This window comes from Callorhinus ursinus, unplaced genomic scaffold, assembly GCF_003265705.2.
Source record: "Callorhinus ursinus isolate GAN/ISIS: 27379988/994484 unplaced genomic scaffold, GSC_fseal_2.0 scaffold15, whole genome shotgun sequence".
NCBI lineage: Eukaryota > Metazoa > Chordata > Mammalia > Carnivora > Otariidae > Callorhinus > Callorhinus ursinus.
In genome coordinates this window covers 24,670,789-24,694,416 of record NW_027397077.1, presented here as the reverse complement: position 1 = coordinate 24,694,416, position 23,628 = coordinate 24,670,789, and the positions used below count along the sequence as shown (strand labels likewise).

Below are 23,628 nucleotides of genomic sequence, written 5' to 3'. Positions count from 1 at the left end.
TCGAGTTCGTGCTTTCAATTCCTTGGGGTATATACCCAGAAGTGGAATTCCTGGATCTTACGGTAATTCTATGTTTAATTTTTTAAGGAACTTCCTAGCCAGAACTTCCCATAATGGCTGTACCATTTTACACTCCTCTTTGCGATGTGCAGGGGTTCTAACTTTTCCACATTTTCACGACTTACTTTTTTTCATTTTGGAAATAGCCCACCTAATGGTTATGAAGTGGTGTCTTATTGTGGCTTTGTCCTACACTTCTCATAATTAGTGTTAGGAAAGCATCATACATGTCTTCTGTCTAATTGATTGATCTGTGATAACCATGGTTTGAGTATTTCTGCATTTTCCTAAATGCGTTCCACGGAACACAGGACCTATTACAACTTCTGGTATTGGGGGCTCGGGGGACATGAGATGGGAGAGGTTAAGTTGAGAAACAATGCAAAAAAAAAAAAAAAACCCAACCCAACAACCTTCAGCAAAGTCAGATCAAGTACATATCGGCAAATTCAAGATGTAAGTGTGAGTCGGTATCTTGAATCCCCATTCCTTGGTAGCTGTTCTTTCAAGTATCTCATCGTGCTGAGAGTTGTTCTATTATTTAAAGATAAGCATCTTTGTATGCAAGTGGCCCATAAAAAAAAAGCGAACTCTTTCATGTGGTGCTCAAAAACAATTTTATCTGTTGCAACTTGGGAGGAAAAAACTGGCCATATTGATGATGATGTGCAATGGTAGACTCCATGGTGTGGCACTTTCCTTAAGGGATCCCCAGTGTTAATTGTGACCATATACAGTGTTCAGTTTCAGCTGACTTTAGAAATCACTGCCTACGCAAGATGCAGTTTTATTGTATGTCCTCCCCTTGAAGTTTGAAATATATATTTTCCAGAACCTGAAAAGTCCTACAATAAAGAGACCCAACCAACGTAGTTTAAAGCAGGAGTTAGTGAGCTCTCTCTGTGAAGGGCCAGGTAGTAAATACTTTTGGCCTTGTGTCTCTGGTGCAGCTCTTCAACCTTGCAATCGTAGCTCCAGAACAACCATAGACAGTCTTTAAATGACTAGATGTGGCTGTGTGCCAGAAAAAACTGTGCTTGCAGAAACAGGCAGCAGGCTGGATTTAATTCACAGGCAATCATTTTCTGACCCCTGGTTTAGACCATCATGACCGAAGTTTCTTGCATCCTGACTTTTCCCTCTTTTATTTTTTTAAATGTAAAACCTGTAGTAGACCCTTAGATGCCTGAATTCAAATACTAGAGGGTTTTAAATCCTTTGAGTGACACTGAAAGTTGATGGTGTGTAGCAGCTTTGTCACTTTTCGCGTACCTGGGTTTGCATTGTTTTGGCACCAGAAGTAGTTACTTCGTGGGTGGCCCGGGCTAAATTGTGTTCTACAGTTCATATGGTGAAGCTCTGACCCCCTAGTATTTCAGAATGTCACTATATTTGGAGATAAAGCCATTGAAGAGGTGATTAAGTTAAAATGAGGCTTTTAGAGCAATCTTGAAAAAGAACAAAATGGGAGCTATCGCAATCACATATGTCAAGATATACTACAAAGCTCTAGTAATCAAAACGGTATGGTACTGGCACAAAAGTAGATATATAGATCTATGGAACAGAATAGAGAGCCCAGAAATAAACCCATGATTATATGGTTAATGAATCTATGACAGAGGAGGCAAGAATCTTTCCAGTAGGAAAAAGACCATCTCTCCAACAAATGGTGTGGGGAAAATCGGCAGCTACATGCAAAAGAATGAAACTGGACCGCTTTCCTACACCAGACACAACCATGAAACGGACTAAAGGCTAAATGTGAGGCCTGAAACCATAAAATTCTTAGAAGAAAACATAGGCAGTAATCTCTTTGACAGCATCAATAGAAACATTTTTCTAAATGTCTCCTTTGGCAAGGGAAACAAATCTATTTTTGTCCTAAAACATACTGAAAATACTGCCTGCAGGAAACTCCCAGCCTATACCATGCTGTCATGGTGGTGGAGCTCCTGTTAGAAAATATGGATGGGCCATATGGCATCAGTAAGGAGACAGGGTCAAGGTGCTGATGAACAAATCGTACCTAGTTCTTTCTGCTTCCTGCCGCCGTATTCCACTTCATCCCTGTGTCCTTGTGCAGGGCGAGCTGAGGGGCAGGTGGAATGGGGAGGTGCCTTGGGGCTGGTCAGACAGTTGAGTTTTATTTACCCACATGGCAAACCAGTGAATGCCACACCGGCTGCTTCCTCATCTTGTCCAGTTTTTACACACTGGTGTGTGTGAAACAGTTTGGCCCGTAGTGGACAAGGAGAAGCGCACTTCCTGACCCCAGGAGAGCTTCTGAGGAATAGCTGTTTCCTTTTCTTTTATAGCGAAAATGACAAATACATTTAAATGAGCATCTTATGACACAACATACACACTACATTTCATCAGTATTCATGACATGCATTTCCTTCTCTTCACAACTGACAGCTATTGAAAATGAGATTGGGGAGCACCATCCTGGTTCCAGTTATTCTGGAACATGGATTCTGAGGTGAGGTTTTATTGATTTTTCCCACTTTCACAACCCTGGTTTTACAACTGACTGCAGATAAGTTTTAGCCCTGCAGAATCTCCCCTCCAGAGACAGCGACACCATCTCTTCAATGAAATGCATTATGTAGGAGGCCAAATCAGTACCAGATCTCTAGTTGTTGAGAATAGCCTTGATTTCATTTGTATTTTGAGATAGCTCTATTTTAAATCTCATTAGGTAAATTTCTGAAACTGTGATTAAACTATAGTCAGCCAAGGGAAAATTGGAAATAAATTAGAAGTGTCACCGATTTGAGAGCTCTAGTTTTTTCCTGTGTGCATACAGAAATTAAGGAACCTGTCTTTTCTGTGTTACAGGTTTTGATGAGAAATCCGGAAGAAAGAATGTGTGAAAGAAAAAGATGACATCCGTGCATGGCAAACCAAATCCGAAGATTATTACAGTGAAAAGAAAAGGAGGTCAAGAGAATACTTACTAGTAAAGGTAAGTGAACTTCTCTGTAAATGCTGAGCTCTGATAGGTTAGAACAGTTAGGTAGGTTTCTATATGTCCGTGTGTGAGTGTACGTTCGCTTGTCAAATGGGGACAGAGTAGGCTAGAATAGGGTAGGATGCATGATATGATCTAATGTCAAAATATTTATGTTCCAGCAGTGAAGAAGAAAACTAGTACATGCATTTGGCTCCCTATTCTCAAATAAAAGCGAAATGCCCAAAAGTTGAATAATAGACTTACCTTTTATAAAGGGGTTCTCTTCTCAGCAAAACAAACAAGAACCAAAATAAGCACTGTACTAACTATACTGTGCCATTGGCCCATTTCCTATAATATATTTCTAAGATATTGTACACTCAGTTGTAAAATTACTATCTCTTTGTTCACAGTTGAACACTTGACCAGCGAAGTCCAGTAGGCAGTTTAGCAAGCGAGTGGTTGATTATTTTCATGCATGCAGTGATTTTCATCCTGAGCTTTGTTGTAGTAAAGATGTGCTTTGTACCTCTAGTGTTAACACTTACGGGTTTTTTGCCCCATTTTCCACTGCTTTTTATAATATAATAAGAGGGGAAATGAAATATTTCATTATGGCAATGCTATGGAAACCAAACTGCCAGGCATGCAGGCAGTCCTACCGTGTGGTATCTTGGGATGTTTCTTCATTAGCTGATCTCAGAAGTCCGTATTTGACACACAAAGGTGATTTGAAGGATATTGATGTGTAACGTGCGGAAGTATGACTTGTGCACCAGCAGAACGTACAACAGTTCAGGACAGCATTTACTCAGTCTCTCAAATGCTTCCATGGGTGAAATAAAGGGTTGGATTGAATGTCCACATGCCTGCTGGGGAGGACTGTCATCTAGCTGTCAAGGACACTGACTCAAGATTCTTGCTCTTCCACTGACCACTTCTGTGACTGTGGTCAAAATGATTAGTCTTCCTTTGACTCAGTTTTCTTGACTGCATGAGGATGAGTAGATGGAACAAGTTAATAGATACAAAGCACTTGGAAGAATGGTGAGCCCGTAAAAAGTGCTCAGTAGTTAGTGGCTGGCTTTATCATTAAGCAAAGTAGAGTCTCCTTCAGGGATGGAAATTTGTGTTGTTTGTTTTGTGTGGCGTAGAGATGCGGAGGAGCCTAGAAGATGTAGGGGAAGCGGAGGGGACTATGTCTAACCCTGGGCTCTTAGGCTGTCCAGACCACTGTCACAGGAACCTGTGAGGTTAAGGATAGAAGTACATCTCAGTGCATCTCTAAAACTCATAGTCATTTAGATACTTTGAGAAGAATTGGAGAATATAAACTTAAGTGATGTAGGATCTTAAATTACAAATCAGGTCATCTCAGACTCTTGGCTGTAATCTGTAAGGCATGGTATGATCCAGCCCTGGCCACTTACCTCTACCCTGCCCCTCTTAGCATTCTGGTTCTCTCACACCTTCTTCCTGTCCCTCTACATCACACCAGCTCTTTTGCACACACTATCCGTGTGACACACTGCCCGTGAGCCTTTGCTCCCATTACCCAGCATAGCCTGCATGCCCTCCCTCCCTGCACCTGACACCTTTGCATGTTCCTTTCCATCTTTCTCAGACCTGTCTACTAAAGGGGTGGGAACCGTGACATCGTCTCCCCAAAATATCACCCCTACTGACATTCTTGTCAACAGTAACTATGAGAGCCTTTTTGTCCATATCCTTGCAACAAGAAGCATTCAAAATTCTTTCTGTCCTTGCCAATCTGACAGGTGATGAGCTTGGCTATTTAAAGTAGGTAGAAGAGAGGGGCACGTGGGTGGCTTAGTTGGTTAAGTGTCTGTCCTTGGCTAGGGTCGTGATGGGTCCGAGTCCCACATGAGGCTCCCTGCTCAGCAGGGAGTCTGTTTCTCTCTCTCACTCTGACCCTACCCCCTGTTCATGCTCTCACTCACTCTCAAATGAATAAATAAAAAAATTAAAAAAAAAATAAAGTAGGTAGCAGAGAGAATGCAAGGATTGGCAACTCATTCTTACTGGGAATTATTTTCTTTATTTGGTTCTTCAGTTATTTTTCCTGCTTTCCTTACTGGTCTGTAAGTTCTGCAAGGCCCAGGACGGTGTTTTCACGGTAATATTCTAGGATCCTGATCCAGCAACTGTTGTATATGATGTGCTTGGAAACCATTCTGGGAGTGACAGAATGAATGAGAGAGACGGGGTCCCTGATCTCAGGAGCACAGGTCTTGTTATTGAGACTGATGATTGCTTTACAGGACTAGAAGTTCAGAATTAGAGCAAGGAGATAATCAGTGGGCCTCACAAAAAATTAGCCTCATGGGGGCAGGAGTGAGATTCTAAACGCTAACTGGTAAACACAAATAAGGACCAACTTGAACAGGTGCAGACCCATAGTACTGGGCAGGGTGTTTACCCTTCAGGTGCTGCATTGTGTGGATGTGTGTGGGGTGCAAGGTTGGGGCTCAGGGCAGTGATCACTTGCCAACCGCTTTGGAGAAAATTTTAGGATTTTAATATCGAGTGCAGCAGCGTGTATGCATTGCTACAGAATGTCAGCCCCGATGATAGTATACCTTGTTTAAATAACCAAGCGCACCTGTCAGTCTGGCAAGAACAGAAAAAATTCTAAATACCCCCTGGGGGAAAGACATGGACAAAAAGGCTCTCATAGTCACTGTTGATGAGCCTGGCAGTAGGGGCAGTATTTTTGGAAGCTAACTTGGCAGTATGTATCAAAATGTTAAATGCACATTAACGTTGGCCAGATAATAGAACTTTATCTTCCAGACAAACTGGTATGAATGTAAAATGCTGTATGTACAAGTGCAATCGCTCTAGCGTTGTTTTAATAGCAAAAATAAGGGAGCAGTTTATATATCTATTAACAGAAGAGTAGTAAATAAGTGATGGCATTTCCATCCAATAGAACAATGTGGCCCATGAAACGTGTTAAGTGAAAGGGGAAATCCTGCCAAAAGTATGTATACTTTGGTCCTGTTTGTTGAAAGCAAAGGAACACAACCCAGGTGTTCCATCAACAGATGAACGGATGGATAAGCAAAATTTGGTCTTCAGTGAAATATTCTTCAGCCATAAAGAGGAATGAAGTTCTGATACATGCTACAACATGGGTGAACCTTGAAAACATTATGCTAAGTGACACAAAAGGATAAACGTTGTACGATTCAACTTGTATGAATTATCTGGAATAGGCAAATTCATAGAGCAAGTAGAAATTATCAGGAGCTGGGATGAGGGAGGAATGGGGGGTTTAGTGATTAATGGCTACTGTTTGGGGTGCTGAAAAATTTTGGAGATAGATGGTGGTGATGGTTGCACGACACTGTGACTGTAATTAATGCCAGTGAATTATACACTTAAAAATGATGAAAATGGCAGATTTATGTCCTATCTATTTTATCAGAATTTTTTAAAACTGGAAAGAAAAAGCAAATGAACAAACCAAAAATAAAGCAGGCACATACACACAGGCGTGCCCATGGGCACTGTATGGTCTGGAAAGATACCTGCAGATTGTTGATGGTTATTGTCTAAAGGATGAAATGAGGGACAGAGCAGGAGGGAAGAAAATTTTGTCCTATATACTTGTGTATTTTTCACAGGAAGCATATATTTTAACATTTTTTGAATTTTTTGAATTGAAGAGTTTTCTTTAAGTCATCCTGACCTGTGGTAGAACGCTGGAGTAGGTACAGTTTTCTAGTTTGCAACCAAAACAATCTTGAAAGGTCTGTTTACAACTGAACATGTTCACATCTAACATCTCTGTGCAATGTTTAACCTGGAGTGCGAATTTAATTACAGTTTAAAATGCAAAATCGTTTTCCTTTTCTAGATTAAATTACATCTTGTGGAAAACAGGCTCTTGATATAAAAAGAATTTGGTCTTATCCCTCCCTCATTGAAGACGGACTTCTCTATCTAGTAATTTCCTGCAAAGCAAGATGCTTCTATTTGTAGTTTTATATCCCCTTTGCTGGTAAAGCATCTAAGATGTGTTGGCTATACAAAATGAGCCTCAATATGAGAACACCTAGAAATTTTTATGCATAACAAGAGATTTTTTAAAGCCCTAATAAAATTCCATAAAAATAGCATTTTACTGGGTTCCCCATTTTACAAAATGTTTAAGCCCTATCACATGGTCATAAGTTTATATAAGTAGAGAGAATGTATGGAAGGATGCACATCCCAGGCTATTCATGTTGGTGGCCTCAAGGAGATGATCTCATGGATGGTGTCAGATGAGAGGAGATTCTTTATATACCTGTGCATTGTTTAATTGTTACAACTAAGGGCTTTTCTTAATAGCTTCCTGAAGGTATAACTGACCAGCAAGAAACTGCACATACTCAAAGTGTAAAATTTGAGGAGTGCTTGGTGGCTTTAGTCAATAGAGCATGCAACTCTTGATCTCAGGGTCATGAGTTTGAGCCCCAGTCTGAGTGTAAAGTTTACTTTAAAAAATAAATAAAAATAAAGTGCAAAATTTGAGAAAAAAATGTAACTGTATGAGGAGAGGGATGTTAACTAAATTTGTTGTGTTAATACTTTTACAATACGTTTATGTCAAGTCACGATGCTGTACGCCTTAAACTTATATAGAGCTGTGTGTCACTTATGTCTCAAGAAAACAAAAAAAAGTATACACACACACAATGGAATATTACTCAGCCCGTCAAAAAGAATGAAATCTTGCCATTTGCAGTGACATGGATGGAACTAGAGTGTATTATGCTAAGCGAAATAAGTCAGAGAAAGACAAATACCATATGATTGCACTCATATGTGGAATTTAAGAAACAAAACAGATGAACATAGGGGAAGGGGGAAAAAAGAGAGAGGGGGAGGGAAACCATAGGAGACTCTTCACTATAGAGGACAAACTGAGGGTTGCTGGAGGGGAGCTGGGGGGGATGGGCTAGATGGGGGATGACGCTTGTGATGAGCACTGGGTGTTATATGTAAGTGATGAATCACTAAATTCTTCTCCTGAAACCAATGTTACACTATATGCTGACTAACTAGAATTCAAATAAAAATTTGAAACAGACCAAAAAAAAAAGGCAAAGAGAGGGAAGGGAGAATGTTGAAACTGACAAAATATTTTCAAATATAGTTAAGAAAGAAGATCATCTGAGAACCATGTCTTATTTTCTATTGCATGTTCAGCACTGTTTTGGCAATAAAATAAAGCAGCAGCTTAGAGCTGAGAAGCCAAAAAAATAAAAAAATAAAGTGGACAGTTTGATAAGTTTTGACATATGTTTATACTCATGAAGCCGTCACCATAATCAAGTTAATGAAAACATCCATCATTCCCAAAAGTCTCCTCATGCACCTTTGTAATCCCCCCTTCCTACCCTACATAGCCCTCTCTTGCCCCAGGCAGCCACTGATCTTGTTTCTATCACTGTATATTAGTTTGCATTTCCTACAATTTTATATAAATGAAATCCTACACTATAAATTGTTTTGTCTGGCATCTTTCACTCAACATGATTATTCTGAGATTCATCCATGCTGTAGTATTATGGATGTTCCATTCCTTTTTATTGTTGAGTTGAATTCCATTATACGAATAACCTCCATTTGTTTATTTATTCACCATTGGTGGACGTTTGAGTTGTTTCTAGTGTTTCACTGTTACAAATAATGCTACTATGAATATTCATGTGTAAATCTTTATGTGGATATATGCTTTCACTTCTCTTGGGTAAATATCTAGGAGGAGTGGAATGGATCATATGATAGGTGTCTGTTTAACTTTTTGAGAAATTGCCAAACTGCTTTCTAAAGTGGTTGTACAATTTTACATCCCCACCTGCACTGAAAGAGAGTTCAGTTCCTTTACATTCTTGTCAGTACTTGGTATGACCAGTCTTTTTCCATTTTATTCATTCTAATAGGTATGTACTAGCAAGAGCAACTCGTTGTGGTGTTAACTTGCATTTCCCTAAAAACAACTGATGCTAAGTATCTTTTCATGTCCTAACTTGTCATCTTTATATCTTCTCAGTGAATGGTCTGATTCGATCTTTTGTGCACTTTTTAAAAATTGGGTATTTTGTTTTCTTATTGATTTTTGAGAGTTCTTCATATATTCAGGATGCAAGTCCTTTCTCAGATGTATGCTTTGCAAATACTTTCTCCCAGTGTCTAGCTTATTTTCTCTTTTTCTCAATGTTGTCTTTTGAAGGGAAGAGGTTTTTATTTATTATTATTATTATTAAAGACTTTATTTATTTGAGAAAGAGAGCATGAGCAGGGGTGGGGGCAGAGGGAGCCCACTGAGCAGGGAGCCTGATTCATGGCTCAGGGACTCTGAGATCGTGACCTGAGCTGAAGGCAGGTGCTTAACCAACTGAGCCACCCGGGCGCCCTGAAGGGCAGAGGTTTTTAATGTGTTTACTTTGTTTTAATTTGAGTTATTACAGCGAGGGACATTTAAAGATATTTGTCAGCCCTAGTAATTTTTACATTTAGATACTCACGATATGAAGCATATTAAAATACACACGTATCTCACATTAAAGAAAATTTTTTGCTCTATTCCCTTTTTAAAGACTTTTTAATTCTGATTTTGAAATTATTTATTTAACAAAACTCATTTAGTTTATTTATTATTGGCTGTAATTCTTCAAGACTCATCTTGTATCCTTGATGATTCATGCCAAGTAAAAAATGTAACTTAAAATTATTTTAGGGACGCCTGGGTGGCTCAGTCAGTTAAGCGGCTGCCTTCGGCTCAGGTCATGATCCCAGGGTCCTGAGATCGAGTCCTGCATCGGGCTCCCTGCTCCATGGGGAGTCTGCTTCTCCCTCTATCAGCCTCTCTCCCTGCTTGTGCTCTCTCTCTCTCTCTCTCTGACAAATAAATAAATAGAATTTTTAAAAAATTTTTATTATTTTAAAATATAATGTAATTTAATATAAACTACAATTTATCAACTAAGTTTGACAATATGTTAATTTTTGTAGATATTAATTTAAGTATTTGTTACTTTAGATTGAGTAGTTTTCTTTTCATATTTAGAAGCCAGTAAGTTTATTTGCTTGTTTTTTAGCTCTAGAATAATCTTTCTAGACCCCTGGAAAATGTGTAACTTCCAGACTTCGGGTAAAACAGTCTGGTTAAATTACATTTAAGGAAAAATATAATAATTAATAAATTAAAATAAATAGAAAACAGACGCAAGTTCTTTTTCCCCCTTCAAAGCAAGAAATAACTTTAAAATCATCAAAGATGTATATGAATATAGGAAAATCTAAATGTCAGATGAATGCTAGGGATTAAAATATGTGCCCTTCCTATGGAATTCTGCTTCAAAACCATTTAAAAATGTTAAATAATTCAACATTACTGATTATTAGGAAAATTCAAATCAAATCCCACAATAAGATACCACTTCACATCCATTAGAATGGCTAGTGTATAGAGAGATAGATGATAGATAGATGGATAGATAGATAGATAGATAGATAGATAGATAGATAGATAGATATAGTGTATACATAGTGTGTATATATATATGTATGTATTTCTAATAAGTGTTGGTGAGGCTGGTCAGAAATTGGGGGGTGGATGTAAAATGGTGCAGTTCCTGTGGAAAACAGTATGGTGATTCTTCAAAAAATTAAACTAGTATTACCATATGATCCCCCATTTCTACCCCTGGGTGTATACCTAAAAGCATTGTAAACAGAGACTTCTTGAACAGATATTTGTACACCAATGTTGATAGCATTATTCACAATAACCACTGGTAGAAACAAGCTAAACATCCACTGATCGGTGAATTGATAAACAAAATGTAGTACATACATACGATGGAATATTATTCAGGAATAAAAAGGAATGAAATTCTGACACATGATACAATATGGAAGAACCTTGAAGGCTTCTGCTAAGTGAAATAAACCAGACACGATATGACAAATATTGTATGATTCCGTTTACATGAGATTGCTAGAGTTGTCAAATTCACAGAGACAGAAGGCAAAATGATGGTTCCCCGGGGCGGGGGTGGAGGGAAGGGGGAATGAGGAGTCACTGCTTAGAGGATACAGAGTGTCATTTAGTGATGATGAAAATGTTCTGGAGATGGATGGTGGTGATGATTGCCCAGCAACATAAATGTACTTAATGCCACGGAACTGTACACTTAAAAATGGCCAGAAGGGCAAGTTTTATCCTATGTATGTTTTACCACAACTATAAAAAACACTAAGAGGAAACATTTCCAAGGATTTCCAAATGAAAAAAGTTAATAGCTAAAATATCACCCTGATACTTTTTAGATACAAATACAAAAAAAAGTTAGTAGCTAAAATATCACCCTGATACTTTATAGTCAGCCCAAATTTCTTCATGGTCTCATGGCCCAAAATGAAAGAACAATATTTTTAAAGGGAAAAAAAATTATTTTCCTTGTAAATGATGTTTCCTACTTCTGACTTCAGTAGCTCAAATTCAGAAACGCAAATTACTAGCCAACTGCCAGGCATTCTTTTAAGATTTTACATGTATTAACTCATTTAATCTTCAACAGAACTAGGACAGACTGTTATTTCCAGTTCAGAGATGAGGAAGGACATTGAGAACAGAGAGGTTATATAACATGCCCAAGGTTACGCATATATAATATATATGTTCATATATTTATAATAATTAGATAATATATAATATACAATTGTTTCCCAGTTCTTCTACCACTACTTCTGCCATGGAAAATCATGAGCCAGGAGTGCTTCCCGGAACACTTTTGGGCATCTTGGACATACTAGGGATTTCCCAAATCTACCACGAGGGGGCAGTTCCTCCCCATTTATATTCTGACAAACCTTAACCAAAACTTGATTTTCCCTCAGCACACGTGAGACAGGCTGACATTTTCCAAGCAGACTCTGCTAAAGACTTCCAAGAGATGAAGAAAAGAAATAATAAAAATATGAAACCCAAGAAATAGTAATTCCTGAAGAAACAGCAAATCTGCCAAACTCTCCTGGGCCAGTATGGAATATAAATTCTCAGCCATGTTGCTTGCCGTTTCCCCCGCTCCCATTTCTTACCCAGGTGACCTTTCTGTCCTCTTCACCCCCAAGAGCATCTATGGACTTACCTTCTCACAACTGAGGATAAATCCCATAGACCCTTGTGTTTTCACAGCTCAAATTATTTTCTAATTTAAATGTCCCAGGTCTGCACTGTGATCTTTCCTCTCAGTCCTGGTTGGCAGCTCTGAGGTACCTCTGTGGTGAGGAATGGATATGGCAGTTCCATGAACTTCTAGTCATGACTAAATGTGCAGTAAATGGATCGCCCTCAGGTCCCTTGCCAGGGCAGACATTATTCATCAGCAAAGCATGCTTTCTTTGTAGAACTCAGAACCAGTCTCACAGACTTTCCTGACACTGGGTTCCAGGTAGGCATTATTACCAATGGGTCGCTGTTAATGTGAGTGGGAGAATTCTCTCATCCAAGCCTGGGATATAAATTCCACCCACTTCTGGAAACTCCTGTGGTAACTCCCTCAGATGAATGTAATCTCCAGTAACCTCTACCCAAAACACATACACACATACGTTTTTAAAAGCCTATTTGAGAGGGTGCCTGGGTGGCTCAGATGGTTAAGCGTCTGCCTTCGGCTCAGGTCGTGATCCCAGAGTCCTGGGATCGAGTCCCGCATCGGGCTCCCTGCTCCTCGGGAGCCTGCTTCTCCCTCTGCCTCTCTCTCTCTCTCTCTCTCTGTCTCTCATGAATAAATAAATAAAAAAAATCTTAAAAAAAAAAGCCTATTTGAGAGCCACAATAATGAAAGTCTGTATTATAAGCCCATCGGAGCCTAATCCATACCTTATGTATAGAGCCCTGCACAAATACCACACCTTATTGGAAGACAAAGTTTGTTACATCCCAGTATGTTCCAGAGGCTCCAAACTTGGTCCATTCTGTTGTTTAACTTCTGATGGGTATTGATATCATGTGCTTACGCCCCATTTTGATTAGCATGTCCTTGGAGTTGCCTTTGTATGAGCTGCTCAGGAAATAGCCCGTGCTCTCTGTGGAACTTAAGCAACCGTCAGGCGTAAAAAGTCCTAACCTGTAATGGTAGGCTTTGAAGCTAGTTGCCATGCGACAGGTGTTGTTGTTGTTGTTGTTTTCTCTTTTTCTTTTCTTGTAATGCTGAAAGCTTATTTTAGCATTCAAGAATAAGAGGAGCAATACAGGGGCACCTGGGTGGCTCAGTCAGTTAAGCATCTGCCTTCAGCTCAGCTGTGATCCCGGGGTTCTGGGATCAAGCCCCACATGGAGCCCCACATTGAGCTCAGCAGGGAGTCTGCTTGTCCCTCTCCCCTGTCCCTCCCCCAGCTCATGCACTCTCACTCTCTCTCAAGTAAATAAATAAAATCTTAAAAAAAAAAAAAAAAAAAGAGGAGTACAGCCTAGAGAGTAAGCTTGAACTCTGGGGTTAGATGGGCTTCCACTCTTTACTGCACATTTAATTTCTTTAGAGCCTTTGGTGAGTTACTACGTAACACCTCCAAGCCTTCTGAAAAACAGGGGCAATATAATAATACCTTTCTTGTTGCGGTTCATTCATAAAATAAATGTTACTGTGTCTCTACTATGTACCAAGGACAAGCAGCAATGGGTGGATTTAATGGAATGAGACATGGAATTAATTCACCTATAACCAAACAATACTATTGTTACTCCTCTTTTAAAGTACTAGTGTTTCAACGGAAGCCCTCATGAAAAGTGGGGGCAAAAGGAGGCCATGGCTCTTGAATTCCAAATCAATTAGACCCGAAATCTAGGTGGTAGACCCGCAGTCAGTATTTAATTTTTAAATTGCGCCCGTGGGGTGAACTTCCCCCAGCGGCCAGTGGGGTGCGCTGTGGGAACAGTGACTATAGGACTGCCCCCGCGGGGTTTAGGGGGGCGAGGTCCTGCTTCCCCTCAGGGGAGTGGGGCTCAGCGTGATGAGCAGCAAGTTCACCTTTGCCGCGAATCCTCTAGCTTCTGTTTCCTGTTAAATTTAACTCCATCCACGTTCTAAGGACCGCAGAATTAATTCACATGTACTAGATGTCCTCGCTGACCTATATGCTTTTGCAATGAAACGATGTGCTTGAGGAAGCGTGAGGCCGCAGCGACACTGATACATTGGGTAATTGTTAAGAAAGCATTGTGGAAATACTATAAATGAGAAATTAACTGCTGAAGAGGGATGATAACACTGCGGAAAACAGCAAGACAAGGGAATCTTGGGAAGCATTAACACGTCTGCCACCTTCCTATTGTTCGAAGTCCCAGGCTGACCACGGTGGCCAGGTTCTAATCACCAAACGGTGAAGTTACAGTCGACAACATCTATGACTTTTTTTTTTATATTGCTTTTATTTGGTCTCTGATTTTGAATCTCATGTTCATTCTTTTAGCCTTGCCTCTTGAAATCAGCCTCAGAAATCAACCCAGTCCACCTGAGCAAATTTCAGATCCATCTTTGGATATTCAAAAGAGCTGGGTTTTATTCCAAATATGAATTTCCATGTTAGGATTTGAGGTAGTCAACATGTCTTATATCAATTCATTTATCTTATAAAAATAATTCCGCTTCTGACATTTTGATAAGAGAAATATTGTCGTCTCGTTTGTTTAATATTTATTCTTGATTTTCAGTGAAGTCGAGGATTTTTTCTTCTCTTTATTAGCTGTTTATATATCTGAGGAAAATTGCCTATTACCACCCTTCTTTTTCTATCAATTTGTTTATTACATTAATAGATCAAGAAGGAAATCATTGATTCGGGGGTGACAGACCAGAGTACAAGTAATGGGTGTTAACAATACAATCCAGATCACAAAGCCATTGCAAACAGTTGGAGAAGGTGAATTCTCAGCTCCTGCCTGATCTTTATAGTTAGGTGTTGTGTCTTGACGTCTCCCTCTTGGAGTCAATCTGGAGCTCACAGATGGCCGGTTCATCTTTCTGAGGTATGTATGATCTGTGAGCCCTGTGGCAGGTTGCAGAATGCTGGGAGAGAGGGTCTCTACAGTCCATGCAGAGCCCATAGAAGAGGTGGGTGGTGCTGCTTGACAGTCCTCTTCGAGAGAAGGCAGCAGGGGCACTTGTCTGTGAAGGAACACAGCTCAGCCTAAGAAAGGGAGATGCATAATTCCTCCACCAGCCTGGGCATTGACTGAATCGTATTCATTTCTATATCTTGCACTCTGGGCAAATGTTGGTTGGGATGATGGTAGAATAAGTTACCAGTGACTCTGTCTGCCAAAATATCATTCATGGGGCACCTGTGTGGCTCAGTCGGTTAAGCGTCTGCCTTCAGCTCAGGTTGTGATCTTGGGGTCCTGGGATCGAGCCCCATGTTGGGCTCCCTGCTCAGCGGGGAGTCTGCTTCTCCTTCTCCCTTTGCCACTCCCCCTGTTTGTGCTCTCTCTCTGTCAAATAAATAAATAAAATCTTACCAAAAAAATATCATTCAGGTAGTTGAGTCCCTTTACAGAGAAACATTTTGTGATATAAAAAATTGTGATATAATAACAAAGGTGCTTATTTATAAATGCAGTGAAGAGCAAGACCTGGTGTACCATAGTCAGGAGTGTGAACAATATTTGGGGATATAGGCAATCATGGTAATGTGATAGAAGAGTATCTGGGATTTCTATTGAGACTGACTGACCTGCTCATATTTCTGTAGTTGTTTACTTATATTCATAACTGAAGGAATGCTGATTTTTAAGTAGAAGTGAGTGAAAACATTTTTAAAAGATGTAATTTTTATACTTATCCAAGTTCCATTCTTGAATTCCGTACTCCCAAGGATCCCCTGGGAGTCAGGGATTCCTGACTGAAATCCCTTGGTCTCTGGCCGGGGGGTTGGGGGTGGGGTGGTCAAGTGCTGACTACACAGGGGCATGGAGGAATTTTTTGAGGCAATAGAACTGTTCAATCTTGATTGTGATGGTGGTTAAATTACTCAAAAATGGGCATTTCACGCATGAAAATTAGAACTGAAAGAGAGGGAGGGAAGGAAGGAGGGAGAGAGGGAAATGAAAAGAGAGAAAGAGGAGTTATGAGTTGCATATTGCCGCTAACAGAAGTAGTCACTGTATAAATTCCTTTTGTATAGGAGCTGGGTTTCTTCCACATTTATCCAGTGCCTTCTGGAGAGTCAGTGTAGCAGCAGTGGTCAGGAAAAAAGGACTCTGGAGCAACTCTTCCCAGGTTTAAATCCCGGCTCTGCCAGTTAGTTAGTTGGTGGGACCTGGGCCAAGTCACATGACCTCTCTCTGTCTCCGTTTTATCATCTTAAAATGAAGATAGCAGTAACCATGCCTACCTCATATGATTATTTGGGGATTAAATGGGTTAATATATTTAAAGTTGATTATTAGAACAGTGCCTGGCATCTAGTAAGCACCATAATGTCATCTAATAATTAGAAATGCTTGGGGGAAGAAGCCAAGGTCATGATGAAGAGCTCAGTCAATGCCAGTGATGGCATCAGGTCAAGAGAAGTTAGTCATCAACAAAAAAGGAATGTGTTTATGTGTCCGTAAGACACATCAACTTACTTGTTACTATTCTTCTAAATGCATTTGAAACTTTTTTTTTTTTTTGGCTCTGCCTACACCTCACCTCTCAGTTGTATCAACTCCCAACGCCCTCTTCCTTTTCCAAATCACTTCCCCTGATGGACCACCTCACATGTGTGTTTCCAGAGGCCAAGGCCATTGCCTTTTATGCTACGTTTGCAAATGAAAATCACACCCGTAGTAAAGGTGCCTATAAAACCCTAGTTGACTTAGCCATGCATACTTAGGGTGAGGTTATTCATTATGACTGATATTTAATATCATTCAGATAGTCTGCAAAACTGTGTTGAATATTTACAACATGGCAAAATGTTCACCTGCCAAGTTTCCGACAGAATCCTGCTGGGATTTTAGTCCTGGGGTGTTTTACTAGTGGGTGCACAGTTTGTGAGCTTTCAAATCATCTGTAAGTGAAGAATTTATTGGTTTAATAGGTTTCTCTGCCATCTACCAGGCAACAGCCCATTTATCTGGAGAACGAGAAACGGGAATCATGCAAATCTAAAATCATGAAATAATCCAATAACTTCATTTAAAGTAATTTCAACCTTCCTCAGTAAACCTTAAAGGCAATTTATAAGGAGAGAGGACATATGGGATATCACAGCAACTTCTTTTTAATGTCAGTAAAAATATAGACAGGCCGTTCTCATTTTTTTATGGTAGTACTGTTGTATAAAGTTGCCATGAGCACTGAATTAGCAAATGTTGAACCAGCTCCTAAGGGAAATACAGGGTTAGGTTCTTGTGAATCTCTGGTCACAACATTCTCATTAACCAATTAATATATAATCTTGGTTTACGTGTGTTTCTGTTTCAAGGCACTTTATTGGCTGTATATTGTGGATCCATTAACATTGAACTCATGGTCAACAGAACTGTAACTCGTGCCTGAATGAAACTTATCCAACACACACATTTTCTCCATAAGGTACATCGCAGTTTTCTTATTCTTAGGAACACTAACCAGCATCTCGGGGCTGTGCTTTGGGACCGTTTTAAACAACAGAGTCACCAGCAAAAAGCACAAAAAGGCAAAATACATTGTGCTAAAAAGACCACAACGAGGGCACTTGTTTATGGCACGTGCACTGAAATAAGAAGGCGGGGTGTCATCTTTGTTGACCTTAGCCGGGGCCTTGCTCAAGGGGCGACTCACATGTTTTGCCCCTGCCCCTGTCTGAGAATGACTTTAAATGGGGCACACGTTTGATTTCGGGTTTGCAAGTAAATTTTAGCAAGTAGGTGAATTTGCAAACATGGAATCCATGAATAATGAGGTTGAATTTATAAATAAGAAAAAGAACAAAAAAGAACCTATGTGGTCTGTCCCTCCATTCCTGAACAGCATTAGCTAAGTATAGAACTTCCATTGGATAAATGCCCAGTGAATCATATACGTGTGCCAGAGCACAGCCCTCCCTGCCTCGAAACCCACCGATCTCTCCATTGGAGAGCTTGCAGAACTTGGTGAGGGGTCAGCAAACTCCAGCCTGTGGGCCAGATCCCTCCTAATGCCTGTTTTGGTATGGTCCCAAGCTAAGACAGGGGTTTGGTTTGGTTTGGTTTCCCATTTAAATGGATGGGGGGCGGGGAGGAATCAAAGGAAGACTATTTCAGGACACTTGAAAATTTTATGAAATCTAGATGTTGGTGTCCAAAGGTGACGTTTTATTGGAACACAGCCCATGGGCATATTTATGCACTGTTGATGACTGCTTTCCTATAATGTGGCAGAGATGCGCACTTGCCACAGAAACTATTGTCGTCCACAAAGCTGAAAATGTTTACTATCTGGTCCTTTATAGAAAAATTAAATGACCTGTGTTCGCAAACATTGCTAGTGGCCACAACGTAGGGTCTTGCACAGGTACTTAAAAGCTCCGTATTGCAGGAAAACTTTATCTAGCAGGGGAGGAGGTAGGTTTTAGGCAACAGAAGATAGGGCTTTTCCCTTCCTCAACCCCACATCCTTCTTTTCAGACAAGGTTAGGTTTCAAATTGCTATTAATTAAGTAACTCAAGAATTTACTTCACATGTTGAAGCAGATTAGAAACTATCAGGTTGTTTCTGTTAACAAATCCGTTTTAAACCAATTTAAATGCAACTGGAGGAAATGCATCAAGGAGAAGAAAAAAGAGTACACCAAACTTTTTGTGTTGGAATTATGCAATGAAATTCCAGAAGCTTTCTTTCCTATCAATTAATATGGGTGGTTCCGTTTGTTGGGGTGTCCGACTCTTGATTTCAGCTCAGGTCATGATCTTGGGGTTGGGATTGAGCCCCGCATAGGCTCCCTGCTCAGTGAGGAGTCTGCTTGGCCCTCTCCCTCCCGTCTGCTCCTCCCCCTGCTTGCGCATGCAGGCATACACGCTCTCTCGCTCAAAAAAAAGGGGGGGGGGCACCTGGGTGGCTCCAGTCGTTAAACGTCTGCTTCGGCTCAGGTCATGATCTCAGGGTTCTGGGACCGAGCCCCACATCGGGCTCCCTGTTCCGCAGGAAGCCTGCTTCTCCCTCTCCCACTCCCCCTGCTTGTGTTCCCTCTCTCGCTGTGTGTCTCTCTCTGTCAAATAAATAAATAAAATCTTAAAAAAAAAAAAGTACAGTTCATTTTATTTTGTCTGTATATGGAGTTTTAGCAGCTCAAAGTTGTCTTAGAGATTATTTAGACCAAGACTACCAAGACTATCCAAGAGAATTTTCTGCGTGGCTGGGCATGTCCTATATCTGCATTATCCCAATACGGTAGCCACTAATTCATGTGGCTGTTGAGCATTTGAAATGTGGCTGGTAGGACTGAGGAACTGAATTTTTAATTTTTGTCCAGTTTTAATTAAGTCGAAATAGCCACATGCAGCACTATTATGTACCTTATGGAGCAGGTTGCATTTAGACTTAAGATGACAAACTGGTCGGCGGCCTTTCTTAAGTTTGCCTTGAATAGGGTTTTTAAAGAGTTTGGATTTGTTGCCAACATTTAAAGATTGGGGGATTTTATATAAAGACCCAAATTCTGGCTTCTTATGGGAAATTGATACATCTGGAGATACCAGGGATGCCCTTTCTGGACAAGCTATGGGATCTCCAGTCCCCAGTGCTCCCTATTGTCTTATACTCAGCCCGCTGCATCATTTTCATTACCTGTTTGGTCTCCATTGACATTTGAATGTGCAATTGCTAATCTAATTCAACCCCCAAATTTTCATATGGGAAACTAAAGCCCAGAGATAGCGTACCTTACACAAAGTCGTCTGGTAATTTACAGTAATTAATAGCCCAACTGGCTCACACAAGAATCCAGGTCCCTGGCCAGCACTCTTTCTACTCCAGAGCCCTGACTGAAATCTCTGGGTGTGTATGGGCAGTGGGAGAGGCGGTACCACCTGGTACCTGGGTGTGTCTGAGCTGCACTCAAAACCCCTATTCTCCTCTACTTCCAGGCCATGGAGAGGTTGGACATTTGGGTGAGTGAGGTCTCTGCTTTCCTCCCATCCGGGCTGACTCAGTGAGAGTCACAATGGGCAGTGAGGGTGTGGAAGGGATATAGGCCTGAACTTTCCCTGGCCATTTCCCTCCCCAACTTCCTGTCTCATTGTTTACCGTTGACATGTCCAAAGTTGTCAATGATGGCACATCTGAGAACCCATTGTTGGCTGTTTATCCTCCCTGTATCTCTGCAGTTCCTCTGCTTATTTGGGTCCACCTTTCTTTTTGTAAAGGCCTTTTGACTTATCTCTGAAGTCCTAGTCAATTAAATCTTGGGACCAAACACTTAAACGCACAAAGAAAGCTTTTGAAATAGTCTTTCACAGAATGAGAGTTAAATTTTATTGGGCATTTCTCTGTTCTCTTGTCCTGTTCCGGTCAAAGCTAATTCAGAAAGAGGAGGTTTAGCTTAGTGTCTTTGGGAACATCCTCACCTGGATTTGAGTCCCTGCTCTGCGAGCTGCCAGATCAATGACCTTGGGGAAAAATCCCTTAACCTCCTGGGCCTCGATTTCCACAAATGTCAAAATACCTACTTCATAGGGCTGTGGGTGAGGAATAAATCTGATAATGAATGTAAAGTAGAAGAAAGCATGGCGCCTGCGACATAACGAGTGCTCCATAGATGGAAAGAATGGAGTGTTCATTTTTACCACGTCCCTTTCCATACATCTTACATTCTTCCTCTAGAGAGGGATCTGCCGTGTTAATCAGAGCACACCGCTTCTGAAATCCTTCCCTGGGGTTACCTTGTTTATAAACTCAGCAGATCAATTACCTCGACGCATTTTAACCCCAAACATCTCTTCCTACAGTGCATTCTCCAAGTTCTGCTCTGTGTACTCTGCATCTAAACTTCCATTTACTGCTTGACTCTCTCCAAGTGTGGAGCTGGAGCTGGTATTCCTGTACTTCTGCCATCTTGCATGCTGGGGAATGGGCACCTGAGATTCTTGCCTGCCTGGGATCCAGTTCCTCTTCTTCTCCTAAGAGAACCCCACCCAATTAGCCTTTAGGCTTAGGTGAGGCTCCTCCCCCAGCCTCTTCTGCTATGAAGTTTGGACATGTGACTTAGGTCTGGCCAATCAGAGGCAGCGAAGAAGAACTGAATGACTCCTGTTGGAATTACTAGGAAAGGAATCTCTCTTTCCACAGGAGATGCTAAACTAGCTGGATGTAAGCTTGGCCCTACCAGCAGCCACCTCAGGCTCCCCTGGGAAGCCAGAGGGGCATCAACACTGAGGAGAGAGAACTGAGAGAGAGAGGGACAGAGTCCAGAGCATCAGTGCCTGAAGGCAGATACCCTGGGCTCTGCAGATGTGCGAGCCAGGAAACTCCCCCACATTCATCTTTATTAGCTTTATCCGTGTTTGCTTTGATTGGTTTGAGTTGGAGTTCTCTGTAACTAAAAGTTCTGCTTAAACTCTGCCCTTTCTAAATTTCCCCCAAATCCATCTCCCAGTGTATTTCCAGTTACTATACATCCATTTGCTGGCTCTGAACGACCTCATGTTTGCCACATGCAATTTCCCCCCAGTGCACTTTGCTATCTGGGTGTACTTGAAATCAGGTGTATTAGTTTTCTCTTACTACATGACGCATTACCACAAAGGTGGTGGCTTCAACAACACATACATATTATCTCACAGTTTCTGTGAATCAGGAGTCTAGACACAACTTCAGTGGGTCCTCCGCTCACGGTCTCCCCAGGCTGATATTAAGGTATTGGCTGGGACTGTGATCTCATCTGAAATTCAGGATCTCTTCCAAAATCACTGACTGTTGGCAGAACTCAGCTTTTACAGTTGGAGGACTAAGGCCCTCACCTCCTGGAGGGCACCTGCAGTTCCTTGCCATGTGCCTCCCACCAGCGTGCCAATTTGTTTCTTCAAAGACACCAGAAAATCGTCTTTCTCTCCAATTTGCTAATAAGATAGAGTAATAACAGCCAATAACAACCCATCACCTTTGGCACATAAGGTAATCTAATGAACAGAGTGACAGCCCATCATCTTTTCCATATTCTCCCAGCGGAAAGCAAGTTTACAGGCCCTAGCTACACTTAAGGGAAGGAGATTACATAGGGCGTAACACCAGCGTGTGGAAATCATGGGGGACGCATTAGAATTTTCCCTGCTGCACCAACTTTACCTCCCACCAAATGATCTAAACCCAGTTTGGAGCAGTAAGATACATTGATGAGTCAAGTTGTTCTGCATACATGTAGATTTTTTGTAAAAATGTGTTATTAGTTATAATGTGTGTGTGTGCATTTTAGGATTGAAAAAGATAGCTACAGGAGGCTGAAGACTGCCCCGCAAAGCTATCAGATTCTAATCCCTAGAATTGTAAATGTTGTCTTATATGGCAAAGACTTGGCAGCTGTGATGAAGTTGAGGTTCTTGAGATGGGGGGATTATCCTAGATTCTCTGGGTGGGCCCTACATGCCATCACAGGTGTCCTTACAAGAGGAAGATGAGAGAGACACATGGAGGAGAGAGCAATGTGAGCAGAGGTGGGGATTGGAGTGATGTGGCCACAAGTCAGGAAATGCTGGCAGGCACTGGAAGCTGGAGGATGCAAGAGCAGATTCTATCCTATCACCTCTGCAGGGAGTGTGGCCCAGTTCACACCTTGGTTCGAGGTCAAACTAAATTTGCACTTCTGACTTCCTGAACTATGAGAGAAGACATTTCTGCTGTGTTAAGCTGCTCATTCTGTGGTAATTTGTTACCACAGCCACAGGAACTGAGTATAATAGCCCTACTGACTAAGAATCAGTTTGCAGTTGAGTTTTTGGAGCCTAGAGACAATTTGGCCAAATTTCAGCCTCACTTTTAAAGGAATGCTTTTTCCCAGCGAGGTCCTTAGAGCACCTGCTTTGCATCTTTTGCGATGCTTATTTAGAAATGGGTTACTCAGAACCACCTGCTCACCGGTGCCCATTATTAAGGGCAGACCACAAGTTTGGCCTCAAGCCGCTCGGTGCTATTTGGTGGCCAAAGCAAAAAGTGGTCCGCCAATCTAACTTTCTAGTCTTTCTTTCTTACTTTATTCAGCGAGAGGGTCTAATTTTCCCCTTGGGTAAGTGATTAATTCCACAGGCACTGTCATCTTTTATCTGGTCTTTAATATGTCAACCAGATACCTTGAGTATTTCTTCATTTAGCAAACCTTTCTTGAGTCCTTGTGATGTGCCATGGAGGATGGAGATATAATAATGACCAAAAACACACAGTGTTTCCTGTTCTCAAAAAAACACAGCCTCATGAAAAGACAAAAATTAAATAGTCCCATGAATAAATGTGTAATTGCAGACTTCGGTAAGTCTGAAGAAAGGAAACATGTTTTGAGGAGGTTGTTTAGCGTAAGAATCGTGCCTAGTCTGAGAGAATCATGGCTGACTTTCTCCTGGATGTGACTTTTCAGTTAGGAGCTGAATGTGAGTGGGA

General features: G+C 41.0%; 1 protein-coding gene across 1 annotated transcript in view; it reads left to right on the top strand.

The window, feature by feature from the left end:
- FRMD4B (FERM domain containing 4B) overlaps window positions 1–23,628 on the top strand; it is a 315,073-nt gene that overhangs the window by 93,823 nt on the left and 197,622 nt on the right. Inside the window, exon 2 of the mRNA XM_073901535.1 lies at window positions 2,905–3,031. The gene's annotated coding sequence lies outside the window, so the exon portion shown is untranslated. The remainder of the gene's footprint in view (window positions 1–2,904; window positions 3,032–23,628) is intronic.